Source organism: Bufo gargarizans, chromosome 2 (genome assembly GCF_014858855.1).
Source record: "Bufo gargarizans isolate SCDJY-AF-19 chromosome 2, ASM1485885v1, whole genome shotgun sequence".
NCBI lineage: Eukaryota > Metazoa > Chordata > Amphibia > Anura > Bufonidae > Bufo > Bufo gargarizans.
In genome coordinates, this window is record NC_058081.1 from 423,102,246 (window position 1) to 423,119,378 (window position 17,133).

The following is a 17,133-nucleotide window of genomic DNA, read 5'->3' on the forward strand; positions in this document are numbered from 1 at the left end:
CTAACGATTATTTGAATAAATCGATTAGTCGTCGATAATTTAATCGATTAATCGAGAAAAAAAAAACACCAAAACTACAAAACAAAGAGGTTTAAATGATTTTACTTGGAAAATTATGTTCAAAGACCATATGAAAACAAATTGTGGATGGCCCTGTTATGGGAGGGGGGTCCGTGGGTGGCCCTGTTATGTGCGCAGATCCCCTTCCCCCATAACAGTGCGCAGATCCCCTTCCCCCATAACAGTGCGCAGATCCCCTTCCCCCATAACAGTGCACAGATCCCCTTCCCCCATAACAGTGCACAGATCCCCTTCCCCCATAACAGTGCACAGATCCCCTTCACCCATAACAGTGCACAGATCCCCTTCACCCATAACAGTGCACAGATCCCCTTCACCCATAACAGTGCACAGATCCCCTTCACCCATAACAGTGCACAGATCCCCTTCACCCATAACAGTGCACAGATCCCCTTCACCCATAACAGTGCACAGATCCCCTTCACCCATAACAGTGCACAGATCCCCTTCACCCATAACAGTGCACAGATCCCCTTCACCCATAACAGTGCACAGATCCCCTTCACCCATAACAGTGCACAGATCCCCTTCACCCATAACAGTGCACAGATCCCCTTCACCCATAACAGTGCACAGATCCCCTTCACCCATAACAGTGCACAGATCCCCTTCACCCATAACAGTGCACAGATCCCCTTCACCCATAACAGTGCACAGATCCCCTTCACCCATAACAGTGCACAGATCCCCTTCACCCATAGCAGTGCCATAGACAGATCCCCCTCCCCATAGCAGTGCCATAGACAGATCCCCCTCCCCATAGCAGTGCCATAGACAGATCCCCCTCCCCATAGCAGTGCCATAGACAGATCCCCCCCTCCCCATAGCAGTGCCATAGACAGATCCCCCCCTCCCCATAGCAGTGCCATAGACAGATCCCCCCTCCCCATAGCAGTGCCATAGACAGATCCCCCCCTCCCCATAGCAGTGCCATAGACAGATCCTGCACCCTCCCCATAGCAGTGCCATAGACAGACCCCCCCTCCCCAAAGCAGTGCCATAGACAGACCCCCCCTCCCCATAGCAGTGCCATAGACAGATCCCCCCTCCCTCCCCATAGCAGTGCCATAGACAGATCCCCCCCTCCCTCCCGATAGCAGTGCCATAGACAGATCCCCCCCCCCCTCCCCATAGCAGTGCCATAGACAGATCCCCCACTTCCCCCATAGCAGTGCCATAGACAGATCAACTTGTTTACCTCGAGATCTTGTGAGCGCGCGTTCACAGGAAATCTTGCGTCTCGTGAGAATACGCGTAGATGCGTCAAGGAGGAACAAATCGACTGCCCGCCGGACGCATCCCGCAAACATTTATCACTGAATAAAAATTAAAAAAATAAAATAAACTACACATATTAGGTATCGCCGCGTCCGTAACGACCTGATCTATAAAACGGTCATGTTACTTTCCCCGCACAGTGAACGCCATAAAAATAAAAACTATGAGAAAATTGAAATTTTGCCCACCTTACTTCCCAAAAAAAGTAATAAAAGTGATCAAAAAAGTCGCATGTACGCCAAAATAGTACCAATCAAACCGTCATCTCATCCCGCAAAAAATGAGACCCTACTCAAGATAATCGCCCAAAAACTGAAAAAACTATGGCTCTTAGACTATGGAAACACTAAAACATCATTTTTTTTGTTTCAAAAATAAAATCATTGTGTAAAACCTACATAAATAAAAATAAAGTATACATATTAGGTATTGCCGCGTCCGTATGGACCGGCTCTATAAAAATATCACATGACCTAACTCCTCAGGTGACCACCGTAAAAAAAATAAAAAACAAAACAGTGTAAAAAAAGCAATTTTCTGCCATCTTATGTCACAAAAAGTGTAATAGCAAGCGATCAAAAAGTCATATGCACCCCAAAATAGTGCCAATCAAACTGTCATCTCATCCCGCAAAAAATTAGACCCTACTCAAGATAATCGCCCAAAAACTGAAAAAACTATGGCTCTTAGACTATGGAAACACTAAAACATCATTTTTTTTGTTTCAAAAATAAAATCATTGTGTAAAACCTACATAAATAAAAATAAAGTATACATATTAGGTATTGCCGCGTCCGTATGGACCGGCTCTATAAAAATATCACATGACCTAACTCCTCAGGTGACCACCGTAAAAAAAATAAAAAACAAAACAGTGTAAAAAAAGCAATTTTCTGCCATCTTATGTCACAAAAAGTGTAATAGCAAGCGATCAAAAAGTCATATGCACCCCAAAATAGTGCCAATCAAACTGTCATCTCATCCCGCAAAAAATTAGACCCTACTCAAGATAATCGCCCAAAAAATGAAAAAACTATGGCTCTCGGACTATGGAGACACTAAACAATTTTTTGGTTTTAAAAATGAAGTTATTGTATAAAAACTTACATAGATAAAAAAAATTGTATACATATTAGGTATCGCTGCGTCCGTGACAACCTGCTCTATAAAATTACCACGTGATCTAACCTGTCAGATGAATGTTGTAAATAACAACAAAAAAAACGTGCCAAAAAAGCTATTTCTTGTTACCTTGCCGCACAAAAAGTGTAATATAGAGCAACCAAAAACCATATGGCGTTCCTTTCCTACTGCGCCCTGCTATGTGCCCGTACAGCAGTTTACAATCACATGTGGGGTGTTTATGTAAAGCACAGAATCAGGGCAATAAATAGGAGTTTTATTTGGCTGTTAAAGGGGTTGTCCAGGTTCAGAGCTGAACCTGGACATCCATCCATTTTCACCCCGGCAGCCCCCCTGAATTTTTCTGAGTTCCGGTGACATACCGGGCTCTCTATGGGGCTGACAGGCAGCCCGGTGATGTCACCGGCACTGATGGGCGGGATTTGGCTCTGCCCTAGCCAGTAAAACGGCTAGGGCAGAGCTAAAGCCCGCCCCTCAGAGCCGGTGACGTCACCGAACACACTGCTGGGCGGAAGTTACCGCCCGGCAGTGTGTTATTGAAAACACAAGAGCCTGTGCCCTGCGCGATCTAGCGCAGGGCACGGGAGCGCATCGGAGCATGAGATGCTCCGATGCCAGGCTCAGGAGGGCTGCCGGGGTGAAAATAAGGGTATGTCCGGGTTCAGCTCTGAACCCGGACAACCCCTTTAAACCTTGTTTTACTACTGGGGAAAAAAATGAAAAATCTTCCAAAAAAGTGAAATTCTGAAACTTACATTTTCCAATAATTCTTGTGGAACACCTAAAGGGTTTACAAAGTTTGTAATATCAGTTTTGAATACCTTGAGGGGTGTAGTTTCTAAAATGGGGTCATTTTTATGCCAGTCCCACAAAGTGACTTCAAACCTGAACTGGTCCTTAACCCCTTAAGGACCGAGGACGTACCGGCACACCCTATTTCCCGAGTCCTTAAGGACCGAGGACGTACCGGTACGTCCTGACTTTAAAATCGGCATTCCGGCGCCGCAGGGGTTAATTTGAACAGGATGCCGGCTGAAATCATTCAGCCGGCATCCTGTTAAAATGCCAGGGGGGGGTCATTTGGCCCCCCCCCCCCCCCGTGTCGGCGATCGCAGCAAACCGCAGGTCAATTCAGACCTGCGGTTTGCTGCGCTTTTTGCAGTTTCTGATCCCCGCGGTCCCTGACCGCGGGGATCAGAAGCTTTAGAGTTCCTAAAATCGATATAGTACACCCCCCCTGCATGATTTGATGGCGGCGGGCGGTGCAGGGGGGGTGTCGCAGGCGGTGGGGGCGTTGCGGGAGGCGGGCGGTGCGGCAGGCGGGATCGCGATCCCCCGCCCGCCTCCCATTGCGTAATCGTTGGTGTACAGTGGGTATACCAGGGTGCCAGCACATTGCTGGCACCCTGGTATAAACGGCTGACATCGTTGATGCGATGTCAGCCGTTTAACCCGGACCGCTGTATGGAAAAGGTTAACCGTAAGAGGGAGCTCCCTCCCTCTCCGATCGGGGGGCTGCTGTGCCTTTGCAGCCCCCCGATGGGAGAGGGAGAGAGCCCCCAGACAGCCCCCCGACACCCCAGTCCTCACCCTTCCCCGTCTGCGAAGTTGTGGCAGACGGGGAAGGTTCCCATGGCAACAGGACGCCTGCTCAGGCGTCCTGCTGTCCATGGTGCTGAACAGATCTGTGCTGAAAGCATAGATCTGTTCAGTGTAAGTAAAATACAGTACAGATACCTATATAGGTTCTGTACTGTATTTTACAGACATCAGACCCACTGGATCTTCAAGAACCAAGTGGGTCTGGGTCAAAAAATAAAAAAATAAGTGAAAAAAGTTAAGATAAAAAAAAAAAAACATTTATCACTGAATAAAAATTAAAAAAATAAAATAAACTACACATATTAGGTATCGCCGCGTCCGTAACGACCTGATCTATAAAACGGTCATGTTACTTTCCCCGCACAGTGAACGCCATAAATAAAAAAATAAAAACTATGAGAAAATTGAAATTTTGCCCACCTTACTTCCCAAAAAAAGTAATAAAAGTGATCAAAAAAGTCGCATGTACGCCAAAATAGTACCAATCAAACCGTCATCTCATCCCGCAAAAAATGAGACCCTACTCAAGATAATCGCCCAAAAACTGAAAAAACTATGGCTCTTAGACTAAAACACTAAAACATCATTTTTTTTGTTTCAAAAATAAAATCATTGTGTAAAACCTACATAAATAAAAATAAAGTATACATATTAGGTATTGCCGCGTCCGTATGGACCGGCTCTATAAAAATATTTTACATGACCTAACTCCTCAGGTGACCACCGTAAAAAAAAAAAAAATAAAACAGTGTAAAAAAAGCAATTTTCTGCCATCTTATGTCACAAAAAGTGTAATAGCAAGCGATCAAAAAGTCATATGCACCCCAAAATAGTGCCAATCAAACTGTCATCTCATCCCGCAAAAAATTAGACCCTACTCAAGATAATCGCCCAAAAACTGAAAAAACTATGGCTCTCGGACTATGGAGACACTAAACAATTTTTTGGTTTTAAAAATGAAGTTATTGTATAAAAACTTACATAGATAAAAAAAATTGCATACATATTAGGTATCGCTGCGTCCGTGACAACCTGCTCTATAAAATTACCACGTGATCTAACCTGTCAGATGAATGTTGTAAATAACAACAAAAAAAACGTGCCAAAAAAGCTATTTCTTGTTACCTTGCTGCACAAAAAGTGTAATATAGAGCAACCAAAAATTATATGTACCCTAAACTAGTACCAACAATACTGCCACCCTATTCCGTACTTTCTAAAATGGGGTCCCTTTTTTGGAGTTTCTACTCTGGGGGTGCATCAGGGGGGCTTCAAATGGGACATGGTGTCAAAAAACCAGTCCAGCAAAATCTGCCTTCCAAAAACCGTATGGCATTCCTTTCCTTCTGCGCCCTGCCGTGTGCCCGTACAGCGGTTTACAACCACATATGGTGTGTTTCTGTAAACTACAGAATCAGGGCCATAAATAATGAGTTTTGTTTGGCTGTTAACCCTTGCTTTGTAACTGGGAAAAAAATATTAAAATGGAAAATCTGCCAAAAAAGTTAAATTTTGAAATTGTATCTCTATATTCCATTAAATCTTGTGCAACACCTAAAGGGTTAACAAAGTTTGTAAAATCAGTTTTGAATACCTTGAGGGGTGTAGTTTCTTAGATGAGGTCACTTTTATGGAGTTTCTACTCTAGGGGTGCATCAGGGGGCTTCAAATGGGACATGGTGTCAAAAAAACTGTCCAGCAAAATCTGGCTTCCAAAAACCATACAGCGCACCTTTCACTCTACGCCCCGCTGTGTGGCCGTACAGTAGTTTACGGCCACATATGGGGTGTTTCTGTAAACGGCAGAGTCAGGGCAATAAAGATACAGTCTTGTTTGGCTGTTAACCCTTGCTTTGTTAGTAGAAAAAAATGGGTTAAAATGGAAAATTAGGCAAAAAAATGAAATTCTCAAATTTCATCCCCATTTGCCAATAACTCTTGTGCAACACCTAAAGGGTTAACTGAGTTTGTAAAATCAGTTTTGAATACCTTGAGGGGTGTAGTTTATAGAATGGGGTCATTTTTGGGCGGTTTCTATTATGTAAGCCTCGCAAAGTGACTTCAGACCTGTAGTGGTCCCTAAAAATTGGGTTTTTGTAAATTTCTGAAAAATTTCAAGATTTGCTTCTAAACTTCTAAGCCTTGTAACATCCCCAAAAAATAAAATATCATTCCCAAAATAATTCAAACATGAAGTAGACATATGGGGAATGTTAAGTCATCACAATTTTTGGGGGTATTACTATGTATTACAGAAGTAGAGAAACTGAAACTTTGAAATTTGCTAATTTTTCCAAATTTTTGGTAAATTAGGTATTTTATTATGCAAAAAAATTTATTTTTTTGACTTCATTTTACCAGTGTCATGAAGTACAATATGTGACGAAAGTTATCAGCACTTAAAGTGACACTGGTCAGATTTGCAAAAAATGGCCTGGTCCTTAAGGTGAAAATGAGCCTGGTCCTTAAGGGGTTAAAGGGAACCTGTCACCGGGATTTTGTGTATAGAGCTGAGGACATAGGTTGCTAGATGGCCGCTAGCACATCCGCAATACCCAGTCCCCATAGCTCTGTGTGCTTTTATTGTGTAAAAAAAACGATTTGATACATATGCAAATTACCCTGAGATGAGTCCTGTCCCTGACTCATCTCACGTTCAGGACTCATCTCAGGTTAATTTGCATATGTATCAAATTGGGGTTTTTACACAATAAAAGCACACAGAGCTATGGGGACTGGATATTGCAGATGTGCTAGCGGCGATCTAGCAACCCATGTTCTCAGCTCTATACACAAAATCCCGGTGACAGGTTCCCTTTAAAAAGTGAGTTTGGGAAATTGTCTGAAAAATTTCAAGATTTGTTTCCAAACTTTTAACGTCCCCAAAAATGAAAATGCCATTTTCAAAATAATCCGAAACATGAAGCAGACCTATGGGAAATGTAAAGTAATAACTATAATGAGGTATCACTATTCTAAAAGTAGAGAGAAAAAAAAAGGTAAATTTGGGATTTTTCACAAATAAAATGTGAAATATATTGACTCAGGTTTATGACTATCATGAAGTACAATGTGTCACGAGAAAACAATCTCAGAATGGCTTGGATAAGTAAAAGTGTTCAAAAGCTATTACCACAAAGTGACGTCAGATTTGCAAAAAATGGCATGGCAGTAAGGTGAAAACAGGCCTGGGGTTGAAGGGGTTAATTGCCCACTGTGTAACTAACTTAGTGTTACTGAATGCATATACAGAATGAATAGTCATGAAAACGGCTTAGGATATGTTAAGTCTTAGTCAGAATGTAATCACCAATAAATGTAGAGCTATCTGGAAATACAGTCCTGATCAAAAGTTTAAGACCACTTGAAAAATGTCAGAAAATAATATTTAGCATGGCTGGATCTCAACAAGGTTCCAAGTAGAGCTTCAACATGCAACAAGAAGAAATGGGAGGGAGACAATAAATTTTTTGAGCATTCAATTTAATGAAAACAATGAATAAACTGAAACAGGCTGTTTTTCAGCTGATCAAAAGTTTGGACCACACCTCCAAAAAAAAAATATAAAAAAATAACCCCCCCCCCCCCCCCCCCCCCAAAAAAAACAGAAATCCAACTTCCAAACTCCGCCATTATTGTTTATCACTTCCAAAATTTGTTTCGGCATGCTTGTTGCAAGCGTTTCCATGAGGTGAGTGGGAACATTTCTCCAAGTGGTGAAGACGGCTGCACAAAAGGCCATCTACTGTCTGGGACTGGTGTCCATTCATTTTTGTAAACTTCCCTTGCCATACATCCCCAAAGGTTCTCAATTGGATTTAGATTAGGGGAACACGCAGGATGGGCCAAAAGAGTGACGTTATTCTCCTGGAAGAAGTCCCTTGTCCTGCAGGCATTGTGTACTGTAGCGTTGTCCTGTTGAAAAACCCAGTTGTTACCACACAGACGAGGGCCCTCAGTCATGAGGAATGCTCTCTGCAACATCTGGACATAGTCAGTGGCCGTTTGACGCCCCTGCACTTCCTGAAGCTCCATTGTTCCACTGAAGGAAAAAGCACCCCAGACCATTATGGCGCCCCCTCCACTGTGGCGCGTAGAAAACATCTCAGGTGGGATCTGCTTGTCATGCCAGTAACGTTGGAAACCATCAAGGTTAATTTTTTTATCATCAGAGAATAAAACTTTCTTCCACCTTTGAATGTCCCATGTTTGGTGCTCTCTTGCAAAGTCCAAACGAGCAGTTCTGAGACGAAGTTTTTGAAGACGTTTTTTGTTTTTGAAGCCTTTCAGTCTCAGATGCCGTCTGGTGGTTATGGGGCTGCAGTCAGCACTAGTAAGGGCCTTAATTTGGGTCGAGGATAGTCCAGTGTCTTGACGGACAGCCAATTGGATCCTCCGGCTCAGTGCTAATGAAATTTTTTTGGGTCTTCCATTTGACTTTTTTGTTCCATAACCCTCAGGATCATTTAAAAATTTAAGAAACTCCAAATGACTATCTTACTGCGTCCCACCTCAGCAGCGATGGTGCGCTGTGAGAGATCCTGCTTATGCAGTTCAACAACCCGACCACGTTCAAAAAGGGAGAGGTTTTTTTGCCTTTGCCATCACAACGTGTGACTACCTGATAGAAAATGACAATGCATCCACATCTCTGCACAGATTTGGCCTTTTAAAAAAGGCATGTGGTCCTAAACTTTTGATCAGCTGAAAAACAGTCCGTTTCAGTTTATTCGTTGTTTTCATTAAAATGAATGCTCAAAAAATGTTTTGTCTCACTCCCATTTCTTCTTGTTGCATGTTGAAGCGCTACTTGGAACCTTAAGATCCAGCAATGCTAAATATGATTTTTTTGCCATTTTTCAAGTGGTCTTAAACTTTTCATCAGGACTGTATCTGGGAGAGCAAAGCCCCCGGCAGTTTTGGTAATACAAGTGTATTGTAAGCGAGTCTTTTCCGGACAAAGACAGAACAGTCTATGAACCGAAAGCAAAAATGCAGCCAGAAAGTATATGGGTACAGTCTGGAGCAGGTATAGCAATTTAGGAAATATGTAGCATTTCAGTCATAAATGGAATGTCCAGGTTGTGTAACTGGGTCTTGATAGAAGCTAATAGAGGGGGATAGTTCAACTGTTAGAGACCCCCTGGAAAGAATAGCCCTCCGATAGAGTGGAAATAACCCTGTCTGGGACATTAACTCCCAAAGCAGTGCATTTGTAGAAATTAATTTTAAAACTAGACAGTTGGCCAAATTTGGCGAGAATTAAGTAGGGCAGGGAAAGTCTTAGAAAGGACAGTAAGGAACAGGAGCAAATGCAGCAACGCTATGCATGACCTGCTGCACTGACAAATCCCTGGTCTTATATTATGGCTTGTATAAGTCTCTAGACATAAAATGAAAAAAGAAGTGGATAAAAGAGCTGCCTTTTAAGACTTGCAAGACTCAAAGCGCTATATCTGCACTTCCTGCCCCCCACAAAGCTGGACTGCTCTGGCAATATCAATCTATGGAGTAACAGAGCCATACTGGAGGCCAACATTTTTGCCAAGAGCTTGACATCTGAGTTTAAGAGTGATAAGGGATGGCAACTCAGTCTTTGCCAGGTTTGGGGAGCACAGCAATGTGGGCTTCAAGCACCTGTTTAGCAGGAAGGCTTCTACCCGGCAGAGCATTTGAAGTAGTCCACTAACTTGAAACTCAAAACTGGCAAAAACTTAGGAGTAATTATAGAACTGGTAGGCCACCGGGACCCAGGCTTTTACCTTTTGGAGTGGACTTGAGAGCTTTGTGAATTTCTTCCTGGGTGATAGGAGTTAGAATGGGTGCACACTCTTTTTCAGACAGAGTAAGCAAGAGAGGGACAAGGAAGCGGAGGAAGTCTTCCGTTCTGGCCTCCCAACAAGTGTCCATGTCCTAAGGGCATAAGTTACAAAGAGAGTGATAGAAGTCAGTAAAGGACTTGGCAACCCTTGCTCTCAGTGGTCTAATGTGGGACTGCTCAATACGCTTCTTAACCAAAACTCCTAATTATGCAACCCCCTTTTACCATGGGCATAGTGCTTAGATTTTATCCACAAAAAAGCTCTAGCAGCCTTAACAAAGAGTAACCTTGCTCTCTCAGAGCCAAAGAACATTTAAGGGTCTATTCCATAGTCACCATCTTATAGAGCAGGAAAATACACTGAGTCAGGTGGGATCCTAGCCCTATAAGTTCTTCTTTCACAACAGAGTAGCATTAAGTCGCCACGTCCATTCTCTAACAGAGAAAACATCAAGTTGAAAGTCAGGAGGGTGTGATCAGAGAGAGATGCAGTCGATATCTTCATCCACGACCATGTATAGACATGCAGCAAGTACTGCCAACCAGGTTAGCCAGAAAAAAGATCTTCATGAAAGGCACGTTTTTACTAAACCCAATGCTGACGCCCCTAGAGACAGAACTATCAAAACATGAGTGATAACAGTTCTGATACGGAGACCTTGAGAGATTCAGTACATGCCCACATTTAAAATGTGTTTCCTGGAGCATAATGACATCCATTTCAGCCATTCTTAAGATTTGGAATACATTTACAATGCTGACCATTCTTTTCAAGATGTCTGCATTTCACCCTGGCAAGTTGGATATGAGTTTCCAGACTAAATCCTGACTGGTGAAAACCTGATCTTTCCTAATCAGTGCTTGGAGTTTATCACAATCTCTGTGTTTTTATATGTCCACCAACTTTAAGGACTGTCCACAGATTCTCCATGTGTTTGAGATCTAAGGTGTTTGTCCATGGACACAAAAAGGGTCATTTATCAAACAGGTGTAGAACTGGCTTAGCTGCCCATAGCAATCAAAATTCCACCTTTCATTTTCCAAAGGAGCTGTCAAAAATGAAAGGTGGGATCTAATTGGTTGCTATTGGCAACTTAGACAGCTCTACTTTACAAGGACTCTAAAAGTTTACATGTTTTGTTCACCCAGCCACGTAGCTGTTTTTTGCCTTGTGACATGGTGCTCATTGTTAATCACCAAGTTGATCCTGGATCCTTGGGAGAACTTGCTCTTGGTGGGGGTTTTATTCATGGCAATGTTCTTAAGCAAAACTGGGAGGCAACCCACTACCTTGGATAAGAAGCAACCCACACATGAATGATCTCAAGATGCTTTACTGTCGACATGACACCGGAATCTTGATAGCACTTGTCTTTTCTTCAGTCATTTTTTCAAGTCTTAAAACAGTCTGAAGAGGGCTTTATTAGAGAAAATAACTTTACCGAGCCCCTGTACTTCCTGCAGAACATCACAGTTCTATATACTTTTCTAGCAGAAAATTGCCTTCTTTGATGCTCTTCTTGACACCAAGTTGCCTCCCAAAAGCCTTTGTTTCAATGTGTGTGCAGATGCACTCACACCTGCCTGTTGCCATTCCTGAGCAAGCTCTGCACTAGTGATGATCTGATCCCAAACCTAAACACACTTTAGGAGAAAGTTCTTGCCCTTGCTGGACTTTCTTGGACGCAAATGAACCAAGCTCCTTAAAGTTCTCAATGACAAATGTCTGTCATTGCTTCTAAAGCCCTTTGAATGCAAAGCAATGATGATTGCATATGTTTCTGAGGAGGTAACCATGGTTAACAGAAGACAATGATGTCAAACACCATCACCCCTTTCTAATTCAATCAGCATGACAGAGTGATAGAAGATGCCTTGTCCTTGTTAACACTTTCTCCTGAACAAGTGAGAAGTGCACTGAAATTATGTTAGCAGGTCATTTTGTGGATAAAATGCAGTAGAAATTGTTTTTTTGTGATTATTTTTCATTTTCAAGGCAATGAATGTTTGAAATTAATTGCTATACATCTGATCACGCTGAAGCAGCAAACATTGTGAAAAGCAAAAGTCATGTCAGTCTCAAAACTTTTGGCCAAGAATGTACAATATAGACCAGTGGTGGAGAACCTATGGCACGGGTGCCACAGGCGGCACTCAGAGCCCTCTCTGTGGGCACCCATGCCATGGAAAAAGTCTATGGCGTACCAATATGCCTCAGACTTTTCCTGCCATTCATCAGCGCAGCGCGCACTATAAACAGCACAGGCAGCATATTGAATGCATGCAGGCTATTATAGCTAAATGATAAAGTACATGGAAGATATGATATGTTGGACTGTAGTATTCAGGTTAAATTGCAGTGTCGGCACTTTGCGATAAATAAGGGGGTTTTGGTTTGCAGTTTGAGCACTCGGTCTCTAAAAAGGTTCGACATCACTGGTATAGACAAATAGAAAAAGTGTATACTTTAAAAAGGGACACATGCACATACCTAACCCACATACCACTGAAAAGTAATTTAATTTTTAAATATTCATACTTTTTTTGTTTGGCAGTATCTCAGCAGCTCTCACCTGTTGCACCTGCTGGGAGCACAGTAACCAGCCTGTACACGGCTGTTGTAGCAATTCAATAAAAATGATAAGGAGAAGCCGGCTCTTAAACAACTGGAGACACTTTTATTGATGAGGTTAAAACTTTCCAATCCTCATAAGCAAGAGCACAGTCTACGCATTTCGGACCATCATATTTCAATCCTTAAATCATGACATGAATAACACATACTGAGCAGTTACTGATATACTCCTCCCACGCCAATCCGTGGGGGTGAGGGTGTCACATGGTTATTAACTCCTTAGCAGGATTAGAACAAACATTATACTAAAACAGCTTATACACATAATAAAATGAAAGCACAGCAAAAGAAAAAAAAAGGCTTATATATTGCAATATGGTATGAACGATAATTAGTTGTACTGTAATATTAAATCTTGTCTTTTATTTAGACCTGCTGGAATGCGGGTATTAAGCTGGAACATCCAGAAAGTCTCTGTTGAGAAGCTTTCAACGATGGTCCCCACCCTGTAAAGGAGCTGTAACCCTTTCAATACCTAGCACCTTCAAGGCTGAAGAATCACCTCCATGTTCTAGGGCAAAATGCAGACTGACAGCAGAGACGTTTCTTGTTTTTAAAATGCGGTATGTCAGATACATGTTTTATAATCCTGGTTTTTATTGTATTTGTTGTGCAACCCACATATTGGAGTAAGCAGACTTGATATGCAATTAAATAAATGGCATATTAAGTGTTGCAATTAAAGTAAGTATTGATTGCAAATTTTCTTCCATTTGCCGTAAATGTAAAAGTACTGCTTCTCTCCAAGTGGCCACAACAAATACATCTGTTACGCCCGCATTTAAAACTGCCTTTGTTGGATAATCAGGTTGATTGTAACTTGGGACCCTCCATATAGAGACTGGCGCCAAGTAAATTTCCCAGTGTTAGCGCCCGTCGCGCAACACATTTAATACTGCCCTTTGCGAACTTAGACCAATCCTTATTGAAACTTAAGACAGGGAGATGGAAAAATCAAAGCCCTTCTATCCAATGATGGCGCCAAGTTCCTCTGACCAGTTAACAATTCTGGGGGATAAGGTCTTTGCTCCAATCTCCCCTTACCTTTATGTCCAGCAAGGGTTGACAGCCAAACAAGACTCAATATTTATGGCTCTGATTCTGTAGTTTACAGAAACATCCCATATGTGGTCGTAAACCATTGTACGGGCACATGGTAGGACACAGAAGGAAAGGAATGCTATAAGTTTTTGAAAGGCAGATTTTGCTAGACAGTTTTTTTTTTTTTTACACAATGTCCCATTTGAAGCCCCCCTGATGCACCCCTAGAGCAGAAACTCCATAAAAGTGACTCCATCTAAGAAACCACACCCCTCAAGGTATTCAAAACAGATTTTAGAAACGTCGTTAACCCTTTAGGTGTTCCAACCCTTTAGGTGGCAAATAGAGATGAAATTTCAGAATTTCAATTTTTGGGCAAATTTTCAATTTTACCAATTTTTTTTCCAGTTACAAAGGGTTAACAGACAAACAAAACTCATTATTTATGGCCCCGATTCTGTAGTTTACAGAAACATCCCATGTGTGGTTGTAAACCACTGTACGGGCACACGGCAGAGCGCAGAAGGAAAGGAATGCCATACGGTTTTTGGAAGGCAGATTTTGCTAGACGTTTTTTTGGACACCATGTCCCATTTGAAGCCCCCCTGATGCACCCCTAGAGTACAAACTCCAAAAAAGTGACCCCATTTTAGAAACTACGGGATAGGGTGGAAGTTTTGTTGGTACTAGTTTAGGGCACATATGAGTTTTGGTTGCTCTATATAACACTTTTTGTAAGGCAAGGTAACAAGAAATAGCTTTTTAGCACCGTTTTTTTTGTTATTTACAACATTCATCTGACAGGTTAGATCATGTGGTATTTTTATAGAGCAGGTTGTCACGGACGCGGTGATACCTAATATGTATACAATTATTTTATTTATTTAAGTTTTACACAATGATTTCATTTTTTAAACCAAAAAATGTTTTAGTGTCACCATAGTCTGAGAGCCATAGTTTTTTCAGTTTTTGGGCAATTAAAGTAGGGTCTCATTTTTTGTGGGATGAGATTAGGGATCGACCGATATTGATTTTTTAGGGCCGATACCAATACCGATAATTTGTGAACTTTCAGGCCGATAGCCGATAATAATAATTCCCAGAATAACGGTATAAATTATTTTTTTAAATAATTCCTACACAAATCTGCTGAAAATTAATGTTTGTTAATGTGTAGTTTTTTTTTTTGTAAATCTTTCTTTTTTCATTCAACTTTTAGCCCCCTTAGGGACTAGAACCCTTGTCCTATTCACCCTGATAGAGATCTATCTAGCTTTGTGCACACAGCAGCACGGAGCTTACCATGGCATCCAGGGCTTCAATAGCGTCCTGGCTGCCATGGTAACCGATCGGAGCCCCAGCATTACACTGCTGGGGCTCCAATCGGAGGAGCAGGGGAGAGGGGATCCTGGGGGGGGGGGCTTGGGTGGAGGGGCGCACTGCGCCACCAATGCTTAATACTGGGGGGGCTTGGGGGGGGGGGCACTGCGCCACCAATGTCTAATACTGGGCTTGGGGGGCGCACTGCGCCACCAATGTCTAATAATGGGCTTGGGGGGGCGCACTGCGCCACCAATGTCTAACACTGGGCTTGGGGGGGCGCACTGCGCCACCAATGAAGATAAATCTCATTTATTCATATACAGGAGGCGGGAGCTGGCTGCAGAATCACATAGTCGGCTCCCGACCTCTATGAGCAGTAGCTGCGATCTGCGGCACCAGAGGGGTTAACTACCGCAGATCACAGCTATTGCTCATAGAGGTCGAGAGCCGGCTATGTGATTCTGCAGCCAGCTCCCGCCTCCTGTATATGAATGAGAGATTTCTCTTCATTGGTTGCGCAGTGGCCACAGACCCTCCCCTTCTCTTGTCCCCTGTCCTTTCATTGGCAGCGGCGGCAGCAGCAGCACAGGGGGAGGAGACACTGCTTCCTTCTCCCCTGTGCTGATAAGGGGAACACGGAGAGCTCTGACAACAGCGCGATCTGTGTTCCCCATACGCTATCGGAATATTGGCAACATATAGGGGTGCACCGAAATGAAAATTCTGGTCCGAAACCGAAAATTCAGGATGCCCTTGACCGAAACTGCCTTTTTGCCCAAATACTTTTAAAATACTTTTTTTTATGATATTTATAACAGTTGCACCCCTAGAGTAGAAACTCCCTAAAAGTGAACCCATCTAAGAAAGTACACCCCTCAAGGTATTCAAAACTGATTTTACAAACTTCGTTAACCCTTTAGGTGTTGCACAAGAGTTATTGGCAAATGGGGATGAAATTTGAGAATTTAATTTTTTTGCCTAATTTTCCATTTTAACCAATTTTTTCCACTAACAAAGCAAGGGTTAACAGCCAAACAAGACTGTATCTTTATTGCCCTGACTCTGCCTTTTACAGAAACACCCTATATGTGGTCGTAAACTACTGTACGGCCACACAGCGGGGCGTAGAGTGAAAGGTGCGCCGTTTGGTTTTTGGAAGGCAGGTTTTGCTGGACTGTTTTTTTCAGGGCTGTGGAGTCGGAGTCGAGGAGTCGGAGTCAATTTTGGGTACCTGGAGTCGGAGTCGGCAAAAAATGAACCGACTCAGACTAAATTTAAATTGGAATAAAAAAAATAAAAAAGCAAGTTTAAATGTCCGAATTCATAAACAGTTATAATTAATGACTTCTCTACTGTAAGAATAAAGGCCAATGCATGCAGTGCGACACGTTACCTCAAAACAAACACTTCAATGATGTGAAGAAGCATGCTTTTCATATGCTTCGCTATATGGCACGCAATGCACAATTAGGAGTGGAAATACATATCCTTTCCATTGTGTTGTGTTCTGATGTTACAGGGAACACAATGCCCATGGTTATCCTAGCCTCTCACTGATAAGGGATTAAGTAAATATGTGTTTTGCAGGACTAGAGACACTTGTATAAGTGAAGGGAATGGAGGGTCAATAGTTCAAGACTGAAGCTGTAAACCATGGATGTCAAACTCATGGCCCTCCAGATGTTGCAAAACTACAACTCCCATCATTCCCTGATAGCTGTAGTATGCCCAGGCATGATGGGAGTTGTAGTTTTGCAACAGCTGGAGGGCCACGAGTTTAACATCCCTGCTGTAAACCATTGGAAAAACTGCTGTCATTCAGCTAAGGCTATAAAACGTGTAAACTCAGAATGTTATCTTAAACTTTAAACATGACTATGGGATTCTTCTAGGGAAATCATGTTTTAAAATAAATGTCCCTTCTTGGATCCTCCCACTGCCCTGTCTTCAGCAGAAGATCAGCACACAAAGGAGAAGGCAGCAGCTTCTGCCCAACTACCTCTCTGTGCTAGAAGAGCTTAGAAGAACTTCTTTCTTTCCTTCAAGGAATGTATAAAATACATTCGCATATTAAATACAGAGGAGTCGGAGTCGGGGAGTCGGAGTCGGAAGTACAAAAAACTGAGGAGTCGGAGCATTTATCTACCGACTCCACAGCCCTGGGTTTTTTGACACCATGTCCCATTTGAAGCCCCCCTGATGCACCCCT

At 42.5% G+C, this 17,133-nt stretch overlaps 1 protein-coding gene across 8 annotated transcripts in view; it reads right to left on the reverse strand.

Moving 5' to 3' along the window:
- FBXW11 (F-box and WD repeat domain containing 11) overlaps positions 1-17,133 on the reverse strand; it is a 510,738-nt gene that overhangs the window by 440,080 nt on the left and 53,525 nt on the right. For 2 of the 8 annotated variants that reach the window (XM_044280898.1, XM_044280897.1), the window contains exon 2: positions 9,867-10,017. The exons of the other annotated variants lie outside the window; for them this stretch is intronic. The gene's annotated coding sequence lies outside the window, so the exon portion shown is untranslated. The remainder of the gene's footprint in view (positions 1-9,866; positions 10,018-17,133) is intronic. 8 annotated transcript variants of the gene reach the window in all.